Source organism: Mesoplodon bidens, assembly GCF_964165515.1.
Source record: "Mesoplodon bidens genome assembly, contig: HAP1_SCAFFOLD_918, whole genome shotgun sequence".
Lineage (NCBI taxonomy): Eukaryota > Metazoa > Chordata > Mammalia > Artiodactyla > Ziphiidae > Mesoplodon > Mesoplodon bidens.
The window spans coordinates 82215-105787 of NW_027671969.1; the positions used below are offsets into that span (position 1 = coordinate 82215).

Genomic DNA, 23573 nt, shown 5'->3' on the forward strand with positions numbered 1-23573 from the left:
ATGATTGATGAATGAATGAATGAACGAATGTGTTAGTAACAAGATAAATGCATAAATCGTATTTGTAAAGCACAATACAAAGTAATTTCATAATATTCACCCACTTATTTGTACCTTTATACCCTTCTCTTCATTTATATATCTTAGAATTACTTTTAATTTTATCAGCAGGGATACAGGATTAAATGATGAAATTTTGATGAAATGTGTTAGAAATATTTGTGAGTGAGTAAGCACTATGCCATGGTGAGAGAGAGAAAAAAAAAAGCTATTGCTATATTCTTGACTCAAGTCATACTCAATATTATTTGTTACATATTATATTACACACACAAATGCATTCTCACTGGCATGGTATCACCTACATTATTATAAATTCCATTTCCTTCCCAATCCCTTTAAAGCCCATATCTGACCCTTAGACTTATTAAATTGCATTGTTTTAAACCACTTCTCCAATTTGTCAAGGTCATATTATGGTCATGTTGAATTTTGATCTTGGCAAAGTATTCATCAGTCTTATCAACTAAAGAGAACTGTAAATTACTAAATCCACATGCGTTTCTATCATCCTAGACTTGATGAAAATACTAAATAGCCTCTGGCCCAGGATTGACCTCTACATATAAAACTTCTGTCCACTTTGGTTGAGAAGGAACTATAAGTGAGTTTAATTGTTCTACCTACTTTGTTTCCAATAAATAGGTCTCTGGTGCTGATCTCTTTTTATAAATTTGTGAATGAATTCAATTAGTAACATTTTTTATAATATTAATATTTAATGTCTGATTTCAAGTCGTGGATGAAAAAATGCTAACATCAATGAAAACTACTACTTGCCCAAATAGATTAATAATAGTAAGAACAGTTAAAGTAGATTTTAAATCTACTGTCATGTTTATTTACTTTCCTGAATTGTTCCCACTGTGCCACTTCCTTACTTTCTGAATATGACAGGTCCATGCATGACGTCCTCCTCTAGATGCTGTGCCATTAAGAAATCTCACTGATTATAATAGGTGATCATCTATGATGGATAATAAGATAAATATGCTTGTGCATTTTCAATCACAAATCCATGTCTTGCACAATGAAATGATTTTACTTGTTGCTTGATCACGGGGACTTCTTCCTCTGAATAAATAAGACTTGACTTTGCCTCTTTATGCAGTCATCTGTTCACAGTTCTGCCTCTCTCCAGTAGACTGTGTCTCCTTAAAGACAAATGAATATTCATTCATCTTTGATCCCCATTGCTTAGCATGCATAGTAATTGTTCAACAAATATTTGTTTAATAAGTTAAACACCAATATGCCGTGAAGTAGGAAAATCTGGAGATGTGAGTGGTCAAGATGGGGGGTGTGATTAAAGGACCCCTCTGAATTCTAAGAACAACATACTTAGGAGGGAATGCATGAGTAATCAACGGGGCTGACTACTTGACAACTAGCATGTATTCAACTTTCAAATTCTATATTATAAGCATCCCTGAGTGTAATTTGAAATGGATAGACAGGAATTTTTATTTTATTTTTTCTAATGAGGAAGCAGTGTAGGTCTCTATTCTCATGGCCTCTGTTGCTTCCTATGAATATTTCTCCAATATCTTGACATAATCATTTTCAGGAAGCCAAGAGAGTCCAAAAGAAAATGATAAACAACAGAAATTGCTTTCATTTTCTAGTGTTTGGAAAAACATAAAAATAGGTTTAAGTTTTTCAAACATACTTAGATTTCATGAGATTTTACTTGGTTTATAATCAATATGATAAGATGCATCTATATGTATATAGAATCGTCATTCATTTTAAATTGCAAATAATGTGTATCCCCATGGCTGATTTGCAAACTGTCAATAATAAGAACCAAGCTTATGTCCTCCTAAGTCTTTTGTAGCCCCATTTTAACACATTTTCTGAAAGTTATTTCACTTCAACCACTCTAGAGATTTTCTAAAAAAACAATAGATGACTTTTTAAAATTTTCATTTCAAAATGAAAATATTAAAATATGCTACAAATTGGTGCAATAATGGAAGCTACAACTTACCATGTAAGTTTGTTTGTAATTGAGCAAAATATGTTCCAATAATTTTTGCACTGTATTTGCCTTTCTCTCTGTAATTACTAACCCTTTTTCTTTCACTATGGAATGTGAATGTTGATTTCTCATCTTCAAATTTGCCTTTAAATACATTTCTACCCCTATTTTTCTTCCATCTGGAAGCTAAGTTTTCAAGAGAAAATTTGTTTCCACAAATATTGAATGTCTTCATATTAGGAATAATTCTAATGCAACTACTTTGTATTTGGAAATGTGCCACTGTGTTTAGGAAGGCTAAACACATACTTTTGGGTAAGTTCAAGAAAGATTACTCCAATGATTCAACCAAATATATTTCAAGCATATTGATAAGAAATTTCAAACTAATTGTGTGTGATAGCCATCAATTAAAGATGTAAAATGAATGCCTGCTATTTTAAAACATAATTAAGCCAAGGAAAAGCTATGCATAACTAGCATGTTCCGTAAAGATAATTGGCTCACTAACTAAATTCTAACAGCCCATTCACATTTCTAGATTTTAATTGAAGAATGGATGGAAATAGTAAGGTGAGCTCATTGCCCAATACACATAAGCATGTGACAATTTTAATTTCTGCAGAGATGCCCATATCGTATGAAATCTTATTAATATTGTGATGGAATACAGTGAATCATGCTGTGAAAGAAGCACATATTTGACTGTTGTACATGTGTTCACACACACGCACACACACAAACACACAGATACACACACATTTCTTTTCTCTCCTCTCTATTCTCATTTCAGTCCCATTTTTCCTTTTCTTAGGTAACTGGTATCATGAATTTAATATAAATACTTTGAATCCATGCTTGAAGTTTTTACTATATGCAAATGAATCCATGAAAAATACATGATTGCTTTGAGTTTTAAAAATTTGTATACATGTCATCATGCCAAACATGTAATCTTGAAAATCATTTATCATGTATATAATTAATTATTTCGAGTGAAGTATTGCATTGCATCTTAAAAATAGTTTATATATGTCTTTTGTAAGCAGCAAAAACTGGAATTTTTGAATTTATTTTTATTGTCTCTGTGATCAAATGTATTGTGATTATTGATCTATTTCTCCTTTATTTTTCCATGTTTTATCCCTCCCGGTACTAACTTCGTTTAAACACATTTTTCATTCTCTTTTTATGGTCTACCTTTTTATGAATCATATATGAAGTATTCATTTTTAGTGTTTTCTGAAAAATTTGACATATATTTCTAACTTTAAAAAGTCTAAAACTAATTATCTCATCTTCCTCCTAAGCGGTTCATGGACCCCTCAAATTTTAAATCTGATCTCCAGTATTTCAGTATATTATCTAGTGTTTTAGTTTGACTTTGTATATACCCCCATTGGCTATTATTTTTTACACTCAACCGTTATTCAGATTCATTCCAACATTACAAATTTCTTTGCTGGTCACTGTTCAGTGCACCTTCCTACTTCTTTTTATGCTTATTTTCTTTCTTACTGAAGGACATTCTTTGTACAATGGTCTCCAATCTTGCCTAAAACACATGAGAATTATGTGAGAACTTTTTAAAGCTCCCATTATTGAAACACCGCCTAGATCACTTTGGTTAAAAAAAAAAATCTCAAAGTATTGGCTTTAGGCATCAGAATATTTTTTAATGCCTTCAGACAATTCCAATAGCTGCTGCTACTGCTTTAATCATTTTTTGTTGTTGTTGTTACAGTTTGTGGGTGGTAATTCCTCTTTGTCTATGAATGAAAATTTCTTTACTTCTTGTTCTTGAGTAGTTTTTTAAAATGAGGTGTAGAGGTGTAGAATTTTAATTTGGACAGCTATATGTCTTCAGTACTTTGAAGATATTATTCTATTGTTTTCCAGCATCTACCTGTTTTCTGATAAGACAACGGCATCTACCTGTTTTCTGATAAGACAACGAATATTTAAAGCCAGCCCTCAAAAACAAGGCTTATTATTTCCAGGGCCCCCTTGAATTTCTTGGTTTCAACTCCTCCTCACTATTCTAATGTTGAATTTGTTTTTTCCCCTTAAATCCTGAGACTGGGGATCCTCCCCCTTTTTTGTAAGCTTGTTCATTTGCTTTTTATGTGTTCCTACATGTAAAAGCAACATATAAAAGAAAACACAAGTATAACAAACTGTGTGTTCAGATTGGAAGAAAGGATTCTCAATATCAGTTCAGCCTATCGTATTGACTGAAAGCATTTACCTTGTTTCTTTTACAACTAACTTGAATATTATGAGTGTTACATCTAATATACAGTACTCTTCACCCTTCTTGGAATGTCTATGCTCAATAAGGACATTAGTTGATTTGTCACTAATATTGCTTTCCCTACATGTGACCTCATTCAGAGTTCTATCCTGTCCCATATACATAGCATAATCTTATATTTTGTATCTAACTGGCATCAGTTTTCCGGTTTTTTTTTCGATTTACTTCTAAGCTTTACTTTTAGCAGGACTGTACTGAAACACTCTTACACCTTAATAGATCTAATTGTCTGGACTTAAAATAATAGATTTCTCTATCACAGGGGAATTTGTCTTTACAGATACTGATTTCTGTTCTCTGCACATGTTTTCATGTTATATGCCCAGTGTAATATGAAGCGAGTTAATTTATTGTGTTACATATAGTAAAGAATCCAGCAGAATAATGTTATTTAGGTTTTTTTTCATTATTTCTATGAATAACAACAACATCAACAATAATAGTAATAGAAAAGATAATTTTTACCTATAGCAAGTGTCAGTTTTTTCTTAAATGCAGTAGAAGGCCCTTCACACTCTATTTGTCAGCTTGGCTTCAGGTTTTCATTTTGTTGGCTAGAAGACAGATAAAGGGGATTATGGACAGAACTGAGCCTGGTTTCTGCTAATCTCCGACTTGAATTCTTTCAAGGGTTGCAAAATATGATTCAAGTATTTCACAGGCCTTTATAACCTTTGTCATCTGTCTGGTATATGTGCCATCATGGGTGGATTTGGAACTGACATTTTATATCTCTGATCTCAACTGTATAAATATTTGTTTAGACTGACTATCAACATAGAACACAGACATTCTCTTCTGATGTATGGATGATACAATAGTCCTTAACTGGGCCCCTAAGGATGGGGCAGGCACAAACTAACAGAGGGCAATGAGGCAAATTTACAATGAACTCAGATTTTATATTTTCCTTTAGGTAAAAGAGTGGTTGCTTCTATACCAAAAAACTATTTCTTATAATTTGGGTTACATTAAAAATATCTCATATATACAGCCATTTATCTGAATCTATAATAGTGACTTGGTTTTCTCAAATACATTATATATGGAGTCCTTTAGACTGGAATTAAATTAATCATGGTTGTATTTTTTTTCTATTGACTTCCCAGCTATTTACCCCTAGGAAAACTCTCTTAAATAATCAAGAGAAATATTTTAGGCAACATTATGTAAATCATCACCCTTATTAGATGAATTAATATTCTTGAAGTTACAGCTCATTTCATGGAAATCAGATTAACCTGGTGTTATGGGCATTGTCATTTATCAGTAAGTTATTTGTTAATATGCTCAGTATGTGCCATAAAATATGTAACTTTAATAAGAGAATGGATCACCTCAAATAATTTAGCAAATCTTGAAAATGATAAGGATTAAAATTGTGGATGTATAAAGGACACAGAAGCTTGGAGAACTTTAAAACCATCTATTTCTATCCTGTTTCTCTCAGACAAGGAAATGAAGGCTGACACTTTAGCATGGTTTGGAAATCCTTCTAAAAATTATCTGACTTTCTCTTAGAATTAACAAGTAATTTAAAGTTTTAAGAACTGCAGAACTGATCACATGAATTACCATAATTTAGTCAAGAATTTTTTTGAATATCCACCTTTTGACAAACATTGTACATATATGTACCAGGCTGTAGAGATGAATAAAATCATCCTTAGTCTCAAATAACTGAAAGAAAAATCCCCCAATATTAGTGAATACTGAGGAATTAAGGATGCTGCTATGAGAAAATTTTTATAATGTGAAATTTATTAAGTTAAATAAAATATTTTGCTTTTGAGATTAGAATGCCTTGTTTTTGTTCTAATGATACTGATGATAGTGGTTGTATTTTGCAGAAGTTTTATGGGAGCAAATTAAAAACTTGGTAATGTGATATAAATTTGGTCCCCCAAGGCGATTTTTATTGTGATTTCTATTGGTGTTGTTAATGAGAGAAATTTCTGTGAGCTATTAGAAAAGAACATGTGGATATCAATATCTAATCAAAAAGAAGGACAAAATAATGGATAATTAGAGAATATATATAACCAGTAAATTAAAAATATACTCACATGTTAAGGAAGCACAGTGGTGGAAGTTTTGCTCATCATAAAGCTTTAACAGTGAGTAGAAGTTATCTTGGTGTCTTGGGTGTGGGAAGATATGCTAACAACCAGTGATAGATCCGTTGTAAAATTTGGAACTGTTTCTTTGGTATTTAATTTCACTTAAGACCTGTGCTTCTGGACAGGATGGAGTAATAGGAACTGGATTTACTCTCCTGGCTTAAACTGCTAAAAGTAAAATATATATATATATTAAACAATAATTTTAGACATTGAACAACAAACAGCACAAGACAACGGTTGTATAAAGCTGTTAATTATAATGATAACCCATAAAAACCAGTGGCATAATGTTTTGTGTAATACAGTTAAATGTTGGTGTTTGAACAAGTCCCTGGTCACCTGTAAAAAATAAAGGTGGATTCTCTTTTCATATTTATTAACAAAATGAATTTCATAGGGATACAGTATTTAAATATGTTAAAATACTACAGTTACTAGAAGAAAACATTTTTGTTTTATTTAATAAAAGTTAATTAAAAATTTTTTTAATATTTGTATGTGTTGCATTTATTGCTTTAAGATTATACAAATATGTTTTGATATAATTTAATACATGCAGCGTCAACTAGAGTATTCAATACACAGAGTATTCAATGGGTATAGCCTTAGTAGTGGGACCAAATTAGCCCTAGACTAAATTGTTTCAGTTGCAATCTAATAAGGCTTACAAGGAAGCCTCAAAATGATCAAACTATTTCTTAACTACCTCTTTGAGCAAAGTTACAAATATTTTAAAAAATACAAAAACGCCCTGCAACCAGTAAAGTAAAATTCACAATATCTGACATGCAATCTAGAATTACCAGGGATGCAAAGACAAAGGAAAATATAACCCATAACAAGGAGAAAAATTAATTAATGAAAAGACACTGAAAAATGGTACAATCAGTAAACAAAGACATTCAAACAGTTATTATAACTAATTTTCATAGGTTCAAAAAGGTTAAATAGACATATAGAGGATATAAAAATAACCCAAATTGAGTTCCTAGAGATGAAAAATATAGTTTCTGAGATGAAAAATAAACTGGATGGGATTAAAAGAGATGAGGCAATGCAGAAGCAAAGACTGACCTCCCTGCAAAAGCAAAATTTTGTTATTATAATCTGTCCCACTGAGTAGTCCAAATATAAAGTCTGAAATGAAAAATGCCAGCTTGGTCACCTTTTTTCATTTCGAATTTGCTTTACCCTTGCTTTACCCTTTCAAAAATAATTAAAGTATAAAATTATGAAAATTGTATTCAATGGTATTAATATTAAGCATCTATCCATCTTATGGATTGCCCTGCATAATGCAAATATCTAAAATCTAAATATTATGTGTATATATACATATATGTATATATATCTCACTAGCAGAATGAAAAGAAGATATGAAAGTACACCACAAGTTGTGGAGGAATATAGTAAAGGAAAGTAAAATAGTATTTTTGTTTTTAGATATAGTTGCTCTACGCAGTGGAAAAATGATATACGGATTAGCATATTTTATTTTCTGAGAAGCATGAATCAATTTAAAAGGCGAATGGGCAGATGAATTTAAAGAATGATTAATTTAAATACATTATCAGTCTTCAATTTTTCTGTTACTGACAACATCCCCTTTAAGATTTTCAAAATGCTGAAAGGTGGGATTCCAAGATTTTTAGTTGCTATAGAAGCAATTATTAGCAAATCCTTTCTTCTAATCTCATTACAGAAAATACTGCTCTTTGTGCCCAGAGAACTCCCATTAGAACAGATAGCTAGTGGGAAGCAGCCACATAGCACAGGGAGATCAGCTGGGTGCTTTGTGACCACCTAGAGGGGTGGGATAGGGAGGGTGGGAGGGAGGGAGACGCAAGAGGGAAGTGATATGGGAACATGTGTATATGTATAACTGATTCACTTTGTTATAAAGCAGAAACTAACACACTATTGTAAAGCAATTATACTCCAATAAAGATGTTAAGAAAAAAAAAAAAAAGGAACTGCATTTCGGAGCAGCTCAGAACATAGGGTGTAGCAGTCTGGAGCTATCCCACATTTCCTGTGTCTTATTAAATATTGTGTATATGTGCTATGTATTTATATCTCCATCTAAATATACATCTATATCTCCTAAAATACTGTCTCACATATAATGAAGGCACAGTTTCCAGATAGTTGTTCTGGTAGTCATTAGACAAAATATAGTCTCATTTATTTAAAAAATGTGAAATGAGAGAAATGTATGAAAAACTTGATCCATCTTCTGACTGAATTTGTGTTATTAGTACCTTCAGAAGAGGAAATAACTAATTTATTGTAAATTATTTTATTCCTCATTTATTAGAGAGGAAATTTATAAACTGAATCTGTTAGGGCTTAAAGGGTTTTTTTCCAGAAGATAATATCTGTGGTTCTCACCCTACACTGAGCAGTATATCACTAGTGAACAATCTGACAAATATGTACATTATTAAGTTATTTTATTTTAACCTGGCTTTTTAATACTATCATCTGATATACATCATATTAATTGACACTGCAATTTCTTCCTTGATTTGTATATTTTTTCTACAAACACTTTGCATTCCATCTTCCACGTATCTTATTTACTCAACCATGTGATGGTCTTCATCTTCAGACATCTTGCTGTCTGAGCTGTTCAACCCTGTGACAGTAAAAGCACACTCACTAGGGACTAGGAGTTTGAGAAGGACTTAGAAAATTGTTTGACACCTGAAAAAAATGGCTCCAGAATATGAAAAAAAATCTGCAAAATTGAGATCAAAACTTGTGTAATTAATATTTTCAACTAATATTACTACAACAGCAATGTTACTCAGCTTTCATATAGTTATCTATAAATTATATTGGATATGTGACTTGGGCACATATTAATGCATTTGATAACATTTAGGGTAAAGCTTCTAAAAGGGCAATTGCCTAGGACTGAGGAAGGTTTAAAAATGGCCCTGCACAGAATGAACTAGAAGTGACTTGAATGGGAGGCTGAGGCAGAGATGCTGGACCCAGAGAGTTACAGAGCAGGCGTACATTGGAGAGAGCTTTCCTATATAGGAGAGCCAAGAATTTGTTACTTATTGAGTGGGGAGCATGAAGGTAGTGGACCCTATAATGAGAATCCTAGGATTGCTCCTAGATTTCTAACTTGGATAAATGACAGGACGGTACTCGTTGGTGAATACTAAAGGAACAGCAACAGCAGCAAAAGTCTAAGAATGGAACTTTAACATATCACAATGCCACCTTTAAAGTAAATTTGGCATTCTTCTTTTTGAATGAATGAAAATGCATTAATTAAAGACATACACGTTCACACACCTGCTAATATCTGCTCTTCTGCAATCATGTGTTTTCTGTATAGTGTCTAAATATCTATTCCAGTTGAAGTAGTGCTTAAACACTGCAATATGCCTCTTTTCAGCCAAAAAGAAAAACTGTCTATGACTGCTTCAACATATTTTAAATATATGTATAATCATTGCCAACTTATCTGCTTTGCACATACTCGTTTCCTATACAATATTTAATATCTCCCTTTATTGAAAATGTCATTGCTCAGTATTATGATTATTTTTCATTTTTATTATATGTCTGAATGTTAGAATTATTGATTAATCTCTTTATGAATGGAATGATCTCAGCACAATGTTAAATACTCTTCTTCTCTACCATTATTATATGTTATTTTAACGATTTTCCATACAGTTACTTCAAATGGGATTTTCAGATTTTTCAGGCTTTTTGAAGTCAGTAGGATAGGCTCCACTGAGTAAAAGAAATGCTGAAGAACAATATGAATTAAACAAAATTAAGTAGTTAAGAAAGCACTAATCTAGTCATTGAGAAATATATAATATTTACATAGTATGTATATATAAATCAATAGTTTCAAAATGAGATAATCTATTGAACAAAATATCTTAAAATGAGAATGAAAAGATGTTGTAAAATCTCTATATGATTAAAGTACAAAAATTTTTATAAGCTTGGAATATAAATAATAAGTGCATTTTTGTCTGGGAGACAAGTTGTTATCTGGGAAACCTCAAGACATTTTGTAGATTATCGAAATCACTTTACTATCAATCTTGAGCATTTCTCCTATCAACTCTATAATTAATATTGGAAATTAGCATAATGACTATTTCACTATCAGGAACATTGAAGAAACTAAAGTGCTAAACATTGGTTGTAACAAAAAACAATTCATCTGAAGAAGATGTTACAATGAACTGAGGAATTAAAAGATCTCAAAGTAGAGAAATTTCACTGACTGCAGTATAAACAACTTGAGGGTAGAGAGTGTTTGTTTTTCCTGTTTGCCCTCCAAATTTGGAAATAGTGTTATATGCACGGTGCAGGGTAATAAGCAAATATTTAACAAATGAAAAGTACTGAATTCGTTACCTTGTGGTACAAATTAGGATTTCTTTTGTACTGTAACAAGAAGATTTTAACTTCAGCATTATGAATTATTAATGTCTTTATCTGATTCCCAGTTCTGTGTCAACCAAACTTATTTGAGTGATAATTAGAGGACTTCATGTTTATCCTATCTTCTAGGATTTCACTTTTGCATATCTGTTAATTCATAATTTTGACATTTTTATAGCACAACCAAAGACTATAAAAACACATCGAGCAAGCACTTGCCAAAGAACTCTAAATAAAACAGGTCTCAGATATGAAATTAGAGCCATGCTTGGTTATATTTCTAAGTGCTTCATCTAAAGAGAGACGTGCAACACTGCTGCATGAATTAATCACCTAGGGTGACTTTTAAACCTACCAACAGCTGGCCCCTCTATCATATCTGATTTTATTCAATAGTCTAAGTGATAATAATTTTTTGATCAAGAACTTTATTTTACTGGTTGTAAAGGTGCGTGCATGCACGCGCACACAATCCCCAGTGCTTTTAAAAATTGTGGGACAGAATTAATCATAACTATTGAGTTTAAATGTCATTTATCAACTTATTAAAGTGCAAGCATGCAGGGAAAATAAGCTAAAGACAAGACTTTCGTTTTTCAATTTATTTTTAAAAAGTCTTGTAGAAATCTTTATGAAATTAACACAAAATGGTGGTACCAAAAATCTTTTGGCTTTGTTTATTCCCTAGTCTGTGGCAATGTAAACAGTGGAAGTTAACCCGGAATTTAAGTTAAGGAAAGCTATATTGTATTAAGTTTAGCCAAACATTGTCTAACTTGCCATCATATTTTTTCAAATAAATAAAATTTCTATTCTCTTCCCTCTCTCCTCATCTCCCTTAAGGTATGTCAACTCTAACCCCGACCCCCCCATACATACACCTTGTTGCCTCCGACATTATCTCCTCTACTAGACGCCCTTTTGTACTTATTGCTACACAATAGTTCAACAATAAAATGTGATAAATGCAGGCAAAGGTGTTTCAAGAAAGAAGGTAAATGTCCTTACACATTTTCAACATAGAAACAGAATTTTTCAAAAATGAGTTACAAAACAGCAAAATTAAAAAAAAATAGTTATAAAGTTTGCAGATAATGTTGTCATCCCTCTTAAAAGAAGAGGGATAAGGCACAGAAGAAATGTAGTGTTGAGGACAATGAAAATAAGCAGTTATTGCAATCTATTTATGCTGCATTTGATGGATTTAGAAGACAGAGGCTTGAGTGCTGTCGTTATTACTTGTTTGCCATTTGATGGTGGGCAAAATATTTAATTTCATTGGGTTTCTCTTTCTATGCCTCTAAAATGTGGATTCCCAGGTTAAGAAAATATTTCAAATCTTTTCCAGGTCTAAAAGTCACAGACCTTAGTGTACCCTTTATAAAGGCCACATTTTCACAAAAAATAGCATTCTTGTAAAACACCTTTATAGAAAGAAAAAGCTATATTTAGAAGGTTCACTCAGTGTCCAAGGTTTTCTGAAGTCGTACTGCTGTTTATAACCAGGTGTAGGCCAGTAGGACAACACATTTGCTTTAATAACTGTCCAGATTTCTTGGAGTTAAAGATAAGTTTTTCATTGTTCTAAGTGTTGACCTAAGAAATTATTGAAAGTAAGAATTGTTCTAATTTACTTCTTGAATTGCCCAGTTCTTACATGGCCTGACATGAAAGGTGATTTAAAAGATTGCATTTAAGTTTGGACATATAGCCTTCATCCTGCTGTTTCATCACAGACCTCTTACAAGATAAACATGTGCAACCATTTTGAGTTTCTGAATGGGAGTGCTCCTTATAGTATTTTCCCCTTATAAATTTCTTGCCAACTTACTCCAATTTGAATGCAGGTAGAAATTTATAAATTTCTCCAAGAACTTATTTTTATTTTTATGAATCTTTCTGATTTTGTGTTAATACCGAGGACTTTATCAAATTCATAGACATTTGATAGAATAAAAAGCAAAAGCATAATTAGGAAAAATCCAAAAACCTCAAAGAGAAAATAAGATGCTATGTTGTTAGTAACAGAAATTAGCACAAATAGACTGAAAAACTGACCACCATTGTAAACTGAGCTTTTAACTATGGGAGTCGCCAGGAAAAGGAGGGTTACCTGACTCAGGGGTCTTCTCCTCTTTCTTTGCCTTCTTTTAACGATCTAGAAAATTAAAGAAAGATTGAAATGACAATAAAAATAATTTATTTCCCAAACCATTTGAGAGTAGTTGCCAACACAATGCAATGTCTCCTCCAAATCCTCTAGTATTTCCTACAAACATATATCCAAATATAATCATGAAAATCAGGAAATTAACACTGACACATGACCACAGAGCTACTAATCCTCAGACCCCTTTCAAGTTTTGTCAATTATCCCCATCATGTCCTTCATAATAAAAGGATCAGCCCAGTGTCACATGTTGCATTTAGCTGTCCTGTCTCTTTAGTTTTTTAATCTGGAAAATTTTCTCAGGCTTCCCTTGAATTTCATGAACTAGAAAATTTTAAAGAATATGGATCAGTTATTTTGTAGGACTTAGCTGTTTGTATTTGTCTCATGATTATTCAGGATATGTGTCGTTGGCAGGAATAACACAGTGGTGAAGCTCTGCTCTTCTCACTGCTTCCTATCAAACAATTTCGGCAAACTTTTAACTTGTAACCTTACTGGAATATTATGTTACTCTTTTGATTAAGGTGTATCACCCAGTCTTCTCCATTGTAAAGTTATTTTTTTCTCCTTCATTATTAATAATTTTTGTGGTAAGGCACTTTGTAATTATGTAAATATCCTGTTCCTCATCAAACATAATTTATTCAATTTAATTATTTAAATCAGTATGAACTCATAGACTCCTATTTTATTCAATTGACTATAATACGTTTCTACCATTATTTATTTTGAGGCTTAGATTGTTCAAGATTTGTCCAGTGGAAACCCCTTCAGTTTGGCTTCTATATCCTTTGATGTTTCCCAATTATTCTGTGATATCTCCCTTCTTTTTTTTTTTAACATCTTTATTGGAGTATAATTGCTTTACAATGGTGTGTTAGTTTCTGCTTTATAACAAAGTGAAGCAGTTATACATGTATCCTCATACCTCTTCCCTCTTGCATCGCTCTCCTTCCCACCCTCCCAATCCCACCCCTCTAGGTCACAAAGCACCGAACTGATCTCCCTGTGCTATGTGGCTTCTTCCCACTAGCTATCTATTTTACGTTTGGTAGTGTATATATGTCCATGCCACTTTCTCACTTTGTCACAGCTTACCCTTCCCCCTGCCCATATCCTCAAGTCCATTCTCTAGTAGGTCTGTGTCTTTATTCTTGTCTTACCCTTAGGTTCTTCATGACAATTTTTTGTTTTTAGATTCCATATATATGTGTTAGCATACGGTATTTGTCTTTCTCTTTCTGACTTACTTCACTCTGTATGACAGACTCTAGGTCCATCCACCTCACTACAAATAACTCAATTTCGTTTCTTTTTATGGCTGATCCCTTACTTCTTGAAACAATAATATGTTCTAGGGTCATCTTATATTTTCCCTGTAGTGGTTCTAGAATCAGCCATTTCTCCAAAGAGCTTTTGTTCCTTCAGTTGGAGAGCTGTATTTAGAAACCAAGATCTGGACACTAGGTGTATTCATTGCTCTTGGGAAGTAGTGGTCCCAGGTACTCTCAATAGGCAGAGCTAGGGGATTTAGGTACATATATACATACACACATATGAAAACACATATTCATAACCACTTACACATATTCACAAACACATTCATAAACATATGCAAACATATTGTCTATGTTTATTTCTATAATGTCTCTGTATTGAAAATCATGTGTTCACATTAACATCCTCCATTCCCTTTCAACACCCTTTCATTCTAGTTTTTGCCCTTTTCATATTTTAACTCCCTCCACAGATATTAAAATAACACTGATTACCATATCCTTAATATCCTTACTTATTTGATCAATCTTCCTGTATTTAAGTAAATTCTTGTAGCTGCCACTTTCCCATCCACACATTTTCTCCACCTGGCACGGGTTATGACTATCTGTACAGAGTGGTTGCCAAGGCCACTTCCTCACGTGGATGCCCTTTCACACGAATCAGACTTCAGCAGTCAACTCCAGGCTCCCTTATGCAGACATCCTCTCCCCTTTCTCAGACTCTGAGACCCAATGCCAAGTCATGTGGTTCCTTGAATGCCCACCTACCCCATGTTGACAAAGGTTATTTTACCTCACTTAATGGACTAATTTGTTCAAGAAGGGAAGGGATCACAACACTATAAAGCAATTATACTCCAATAAAGATATAAAAAAAAGAAGGGAAGGGACAAGGAAGGGGATGAAGGGAGGTGGACAGGGATGGACAGGTATCTTTTTTTTCTAAACAATATTTGAAGAGGTCCTTCATTTAGAAGTTACAAAGACATTATGAAGTATCAGCTGAAGAACTGAAACAACGACATATATTTACACATCTATATCCCTACATCTATGACACACAATGTACACCTAATTTTATAGCAACCAAAATATAATTTAACGAAACTTATGATGCTTAGCCATACACTTTAATACTCAGCAACTTAAAAAAATATGCAGTGCCATTTGGCTGTTAACTATCAGTCCATTTATATGAATGGATTTGTAAAACTCCTAGCCAAGAGTGCTTGGGATAGCGTCTCTACTGGTCCTACTGGATCCTCTTCTTCTTTTGTCACTCTTTTCGGTCATTTGTTGATTCTCCATTGTATCTCATTGGTGACTTGCATGACCTTTGCTAATCATATCTGGGCAAATACCCCAGCTTGGTGTCTCTCAAAGGGCTGACTGAAAACCATCTGCAACAGAATCAACTGTGGTACTAGATAAAATTCAGGTCCACAGGCCCTGTTCTGATTTCCTGCTCAGAAGCTCTTTAGAGAGTAATGAGTATTTGGAAAATACCTTAGCTAATTCTCACACATTAACACTGAAACCATGGTGTAGTTTGCATGTCTACAATTCCTCAAAGTTCACGGTTTAAAACACATAGGTCTCACCAACTACAGTTCTTTTATTTTAGCTTCATCAATTCACATTTGTTATTTAACCAACTTGGAAATCGCTAGATGTGTGATAGCCGCCAAAGTAAAATTTATCTATCTTCTGCAAAAATGTCTTCTACCAAATATCTCTACAAAATGAAATGTAAATACCTTCTAAGATCTTGCTTGGAGGAATCTTACAGATTTTTAAAATCTTCCAGGTTGTAGGGAATAGCAAGTGCAAAGGCGCTGATGTTGGGAAAGCCACTGCAGAAAGAAAATCTGGATATGTGTGTGAGAGAATAGTAGTAGTAAACGAGCTTGGAGAGTAGGGCAGAAGAAATACTGAATAAAGCATGTAGGACACGTAAGAAGTTTAATTTTTATTCTAAAGTGATGGGAACGGGTTTTGCAAAATAATGTGATATGATTTATGGGTTTTTTTATTATTCTGGCTATTGTATTGCTTATAGACTATAAGGATTGGGGCAAGAGGGGAAGAAGCAAGGAGGTTGTGGAAGAGGCTACCTATTGCATTAGATGAGGCAAGCAATGATGGCTTGGAGTAAGTAAAGATGGCAAGAGTAAGGTGAGAGGTAGGTGGATTCAGGATGTATTTTCAAGTTAGACTGGCAAGAATTTCTGATGGACTGGACATAGGAATTGTGGGAAAGTGAGAGTTTAAGGATGAATCTAACATTTTTGGCCTGAGCAACTGGATGAGTTATGGAGCCAGGAAAAACTGGAGTGCAATGGATGGATCAAAGCAAAATATTTAGTTTTATTTGCTAAGTTTGAAATGTCTATTATGCATAGATTGGAGATGTTTAGTGGGAAATTGGAATTAGGAGTCTGGAGGTTAGGTGAGTGGTTAGGGCTAGAAGTATGAATTGGGGAGTCATAAGTCATCTTCCCATTAAAGTAATGGGACTAGGTTAAAACTCATGAGTAGTTAAGGTAGATGGAGAGTGAAGGGGGCCAGGAATGAGCCTTAGGGCATTCTAACAGACTTTGAGGGATGGGAGGCATCACCAAGGGAGACTTCCAAGGAATGGTGAGTGAGGAGGGGAGAAATCTAGGAGAGGATGGTGTCCTGGTAGCCAGTGAAACAAAATATTCATTCTGGAAATTATGAAGTTCATTTTCCAAAGTTTCTTGAATTGATGATCATTTGAAACTTGGTATTTTAAAAAGAGCTTTAGCAAACAGAAAAGAGAATAATTTTCTATCATGAGTGATTGATTGCAGTAGCATGGGGAATGGAAAAGTTGTGAAAAGGGAATCAAGAATTTATGTAAAAGACAACTTTAAACAAAAGTCTTCATTTAAAAAACAAGTACACAATATTTAGACATTATATTTTGTCTTTGTGTCAACAGCAGCTACAGCATGCTGTAAGTGAAAGATGAAGGATTACAGTTGAATATCAAATCAGGGAAAAAGGTGAAATAGTTGAATTCTTTGTAGATTTTTAATAGATTTCAAACCTCTATTGGTTTTGAATAATGTCATATTTCAAACATAATTTTCTAAATAATCATAACAATTTTAGAATCAGAATAAAACTTATACAAGCCTTATTTAAATGCACATATAGTTCATTTTTATGGGTAAAACTAGGACTCTAGTCTTCTGATTACCAGTACTATTTCTTATTGCAACACACTGTTTAAATGTATAGATGATTGAAAAAAAGAGCATACCAGTGATCTCTTAAATGGTTTACAAAATATTAAGTAATTAAAATTAGGGGAAATAAAGCTCATGAGGGTTAAATTACAGGAAGAGTTTAAAGGGGGCAAAGAAGTAGGAGATGTATTTCCACATGGATAAATATGATATTTTAGGAGAAAATGACCCAAACTGCATTTATAAGGTCATGATACTAGCTAAATGAAATAAAGACAACCATCATGTGAATAACATATAATTTTGATGGTGAATTTTGAATATGGAGACTGATACAGATTAACATCTGATTATAATAAAAACCAGATAGGCAGGGTAACAAGGTCTTCTTCATCCAATCACAGCTTATCAGGAATAAGGGAACCTCTTGTGCCATTTTAGGACAATGAACTTGCTACAAAGTGAACACTTGACACAAGAAATAGCTTAGAAACATAAATATGATTCAAGAAATTCATGGATGGTGAAAGCTATGTTGGATTATTTCAAAAAGTTAGGGATGACTAGGTTAAGTAACTTCTCTTTTTAATAACAGAATAACTGTCACATGAAAGATCTCACTATGCCATTGACAAAGATAAAATCCCGGGACGCCATGGCTTCACAGTCTAATAGTCTAGAGATACAATGTCCAGTATAGTGTCCATTAGTCACAAGTGGCTATTAAATACTTGAAATGTGGGCAAGTTTGACTTAGGAACTTAAATTTTAATTTTATTGAACTTACATTTAAAAATTTAAAAACATATGTGACTAATGGCTATAGTTTTTGACAGCACTAAGAACATTTCCATTATCATGGAAAGTTCTATTGACCAGAGCTGACCCATAACATTTTTATTTAATTTTACATTTATTCCTCTTTGCTAAGAAAATCCTCTCTCTTACTAAAAAACAATATTAGCAAGATGGCTAGATATAAGCTCAAGATGCAAAAGTCTATTGGATTTCTATAATCCAGGAACAAAGAGAGAGCTTAAAAATTATTTAAAATGGAAAAAAAACTATCTAGGAATAAATCTAAATAAAAATGTGCAAGACATTTATGGAGAAAATAAAACCTTATTGAAAGATATTAAAGAAGTCTTAAATAAATGGAGAGGTACATCTTGTTTATGGAGAGAAAAGACTCATCATAATGATGTAAAATTTTCCCCAACTTAATTTATATAGTCAATACAATTACAATAAAAATACTTAATAGAGGTTTTACAGGATTTCCAATTCTGAAATTTATGTGAATGCTTAAGAACAGCTCAGACACACCTAAAAAATCCATTCATTCCAAAATGGTCCTGGAAAACTTAATTATTCATAAGAAAACAAAGAAATTGGATAATACAGACAAGTCGATTGTAAGTGAATTAATGGCTTGAATATAAAACAAAGATACACTAGAACTTTCAGAAGAAAATATACTATATCTGGGTAGCATTAAACTAGGGAAGGACATTTTAAGTAGAACAAAAAGACACTAAGCTAAAAGATAAATTTGATTTCATTAAAATTGAGAGCCGCTATTTATCACAAGACAACATTGAAAAAGTGAGAAGGCATGAAGTAACTTATTTGTGTCATATATAGCTGACCAAGGATTATTTGCTTGTATTTAAAAAACAATAGAAATAAGTAAGAAAAAGATAAACAGTAGAAAAATGGACAAAAGATATTCTCTGGACTTTCATAGAATAGGAAACATAGGCAACTATTAAACAAATGAAAGGATTCTCAACCTATCGGTAATTAGGGAAATACAAATACAAATTGTTATGGACTGAATTGTGTTCCCTAAAATTGGTATGTTGATGCCCCATCTCCCAATGTGGCTGTTTGGAGACAGGAACTTGAAAAACATAATTATGGTTAAATGAGGTCATAATGGTGGGGCCCTAACTGATATGACTGGTGTCCTTGTAAGAAGAGGAAGAGATACGAGGGATGTATACACACAGAGAAAAGGCCATGTGAGGACATAGCAAGAAAGCAGTGGTCACCTGCAAGTCAAGGAAAGAGGCCTCAGGAGGACCCAAAACTGCCAACATCTTGATCCTGGACTTCCAGCCTCCAGAACTGTGAGAAGATAAATCTCGTTTTTTAACCCACTGAATCTGAGGTATTTTGCTAGGACAACCTGAGCAGACTAATACAAGGAACAAAAGACTAGAATGGCCATTCTAACTGGTGAAGCTATAGAGCAAAAGGGCTGAAAATTGATTCCATATCTTTGGAAAACATTTTGACGTTATTTTTTAAAGTTGAATATTTGAATTCCCTACAACTCAGCAATTCTACTCTTAGTATGTCTACTCTTTTACTTATGTTAAATCTTGCACATGTCTACCAGGAAACATTAAAATAAATGTTCATGGAAGTACTGTCCGTAATAGGCCCAAAACAACCCAAATATCATTAATAGAATAATAAAGACATTTTCTTGTATTTATACAATAAAATATTATACAGTAGTACAAATGAATGAACACTAGTTAAAGTAAAGTGGGTGAACCTTAGAAATATAAGGTTGAGTAAAAAAAGCAAGCACAGAAGACTAAAGTATGATATCAATTTTATAAATCTCAATAATAAGCAAAATCAGATAAAAATTATGTGGATGTTGAACATAAAGCCAAGATCAGAGTGATTTCTTGGGTGAAAGCAGGAAGGTGGGATCAGGGTAGAGAACAGAGAGAAGACTCAGCAGTTTTGATTGTAGTTCTTAGTTTCGGTGGTGTGTTTGCAGGAGTTTTTATTATTTATCATAACTTACATACAATTAAATATATTCTTTTGTATATTATCTAATAATATTTAAAAAATCAAAATCCATTGTATACCAAAGATAACCCTTAGACATTAATTATAGCGAGTCCACTTTGAAACAACATACATAGTTACTCATAAATCTTCTGTAGTTGAAAGCTTTTAGCTATGAAATTCTTCCCCCTTCATATGAGGACTTTATGTTCCATAATGAAGGAAAATTGTTCCTACTTTGGGACAATTTGCCTTCTTTATTTAAGTGATACTAGTCCTTTGGCTGCCTAGAAATTTTAAAAACAACTGATAACTACATCTACTGCCTGCAAGAGAATAAAGGAAAAGGAGCATAGGAGGCAATCTCATACATTATTGATAAACACATACAAAGACAATATTGGTACAGAGCTATTTCTCCATATAGCAACTCTGAATTTTATTAATAAATACATATATGTATATATATCAAACATTAATAAAAGAATAAAATTATCCAATATGAGTACATTTGCTCTTTTTTTGCAATTAGTTCCAGGATTCTATTTTAGATTATTACTTCATATCTGCGAGAGTTGGGTGTGTGTTTGTGTGTTTGGTTTTGTGGAAGTTGCATTGTGCTAAATTTTACATTTCTTTCTTGAATTAAATGGCTTTTGTTATCCCTTGGGAATACTGAAGATAGCAACAGCAGATTACTACCTACCGGTGGAAAAGTATAAACAGCAATTTTAGCTGCTAGTGATTCTGAAATTGCCCTTAACTTTGCCCTTCTAAAAATGCTCCAAGAATTACGTTTTGCAAATCCACAGATTTACTATCCATATTCAAGTCATTTACGTGGACAAAGAATGTAGCCTGCGGTATCAGAAACAAAGGATGTTACAGCCATCAAGCCATCAGCACCCTGAGGGGATTCAGGATGGAGAAAACAGGATACTGGCCCTAGATAATTAAAGTGCATATCAAGGGAAAGATTTCCATGAGACCAGATTCCTGCATCTCACCATATATAGGAAAGTGCTAAATTTATTAACTTAACTTAGTTTCTTTAATTAACAGTAATCTTTTGATGTTCCAACTACCTGGGTTTTTTTTTGCAACAACCCCTAAATATCCTGTGCCCTCCCTTACCTTTTCAGAAGGGTCCCTCAGAGCTATCTGAGAGGCTGTCTCCTGATTTAAGTCCTCAGTATGTCCTCCAAATAAAACATAATTCTCAACTTTCAGGTTGTGCATTTTTTTTCAGTCAACATTTAATTGTATGGCTCACGTAGGTACTATGCCTAGATGTAATGGGATGAGCTGTAAATTATTAAAACTAGATAAATTCTGTCAGCTCTACCACTAGCTGAGATCCAGGCTTTCATCTCTGGATACTTCTGTCATAGACCTTGGCAGATATGGGGTCTGTGTTGGTCTTAAAATTATTCTTAGAATTGTGGGGACTCATTCATTCTTTCAACAAAATTTTATTGATTATATGCTATGTGTCACGTACAGTTCTGGGTCTTGGAATATAGAAGTCAACACACGAAAATACAAGGATAAAACACATTTTCTACCATATTAACTTTCTTCATTCATTAATTCATCCTTAAGTCATTCAACACGCATCTTCTTATTGAATACTGATGAGGGGTCAAATGCCATGCTAAACACTGAGTATATAGCTGCAAATGAGATGGATAGGCCCTGATTTTGATGTCACTACTATCTTTTGTCCTGCCATATAATGGGACAGCTTCATTATTCCCTTTACCCTAAGTTTTTATCACAAATTGCTAATGAAAATAAAACTGTTAGTGGAGTTTCAACATGCATAGGTAAATGAGAACAGAGAACTCCCCTTTCGCATGCCCCATTCTCCTCCTTCTAACTCCCTATGTGAACTCACTTTGTGCCAAGACCAAGAAGATGTGCCCCAATAAGAACTAAGCTGATTTCCTCACACTGACTGGGGCTTTGCTCACTTAGAAGACTTGATGCTTAATTTTGATAAGGAACTAGAAGACCATGGAGACAACCTATAAAAATGATTTGTCTTGGGAGAAAATACTAAAAAGGGTTAATGTGCTGTTCCACATGTCTAACCTCCTGGGATTAAACCACAGGCACCAAGATCACCAAGTGTACGTGGCAACAATGAGCTAAAAATGAAAAAACAAAGCATCATACTGTTATTGTATTCGTCTTCCCCCAAGGCACTCTCTGATAAACACCACAACCTCTAAGGGAATTGAGACCAGCTTCCTTGTGAGGTAGGTTATATATGCATCTTTTTCCAAGAAGTTAAATCATATCCAGCTATCAGCACACTTTACTTAAGGTGATTGTAATGTATGAGATTAAATGTTCCTACCTGATTGGAAACTTTCTTGTCCTCAATTCATTGGCTATACTGGATTATTTTTCTTGGGTCAGACCTTCAGACTTCTACCAGAAATCGTTCCTTTGGGGAAACAAGGCCTTCCCAGAAACTCAGGAAACTGAAATGGAAACAGCAAGAGAGAAGGAAATTATTTGGACATATAGACCTCAATTGTTTGGTTTTAAGTAAACGTCCAAGCAAACATCTTCTAAATGGTATAATAACTTTAGGGAAATTCACGGTTTCTAAGTTTGTGTACTCATGAACTGAACATATTATAAGAGTACAGGTTGCATTTTGTGTCTTCAACTCAAGCAAAGACTTCAAAAAAGGCCCAGTTATCCTTTGTTCATTAAGATACAAAGAGAGGGCAAAAAGGGCAAGTTTCTAAGTCTTTTTCTTTAAAATTTACTTCCTTTCTTCAGTCTTCATCAAGATCTTCAGGAAATTAACTTTACTAAAGTTAATTATTCATAAAATAAACATAGGAACCTGCAGAAGACTATTTCACAGAGACCTGTAATGTACAATATCCATTGCATACATGCACCATGAGCTTGTCTTTTCAAGCACTGGCATACACAAAACTCTGTGTGTGTGTGTGTGTGTGTGTGTGCACATGTGTGTCTTTTTTGTGATGGAGCCATAGGGAGAAAATAAAGCTATTGGCTGCAATTCAGTGATGTAGAAAGATTTAAGGGTAAAGGAAAAGGCTACATCAAGTGAAGCAATAAAGTCATGAGGTTGTGCCTCCATAATAATAACAATAGCAGTCTTCTGTAACCAAGGGAGCAGGCTCCTCAAATTATAGTCA

General features: G+C 33.4%; 1 long non-coding RNA gene across 4 annotated transcripts; it reads right to left on the minus strand.

Moving 5' to 3' along the window:
- Positions 1 to 739: 739 nt before the first annotated feature.
- LOC308610742 lies at positions 740 to 22903 on the minus strand. 4 transcript variants are annotated; one of them, XR_014014635.1, is made up of 5 exons: positions 22751 to 22903; positions 13020 to 13064; positions 6422 to 6643; positions 4821 to 4909; positions 740 to 1214 (listed from the first exon to the last, which is right to left on the minus strand). It is a non-coding gene; the product is annotated as an uncharacterized lncRNA (long non-coding RNA). The 4 variants fall into 4 exon arrangements; XR_014014634.1 differs by lacking the exon at positions 13020 to 13064; XR_014014636.1 differs by lacking the exons at positions 13020 to 13064; positions 22751 to 22903 and adding an exon at positions 21523 to 21744.
- Positions 22904 to 23573: the final 670 nt, after the last annotated feature.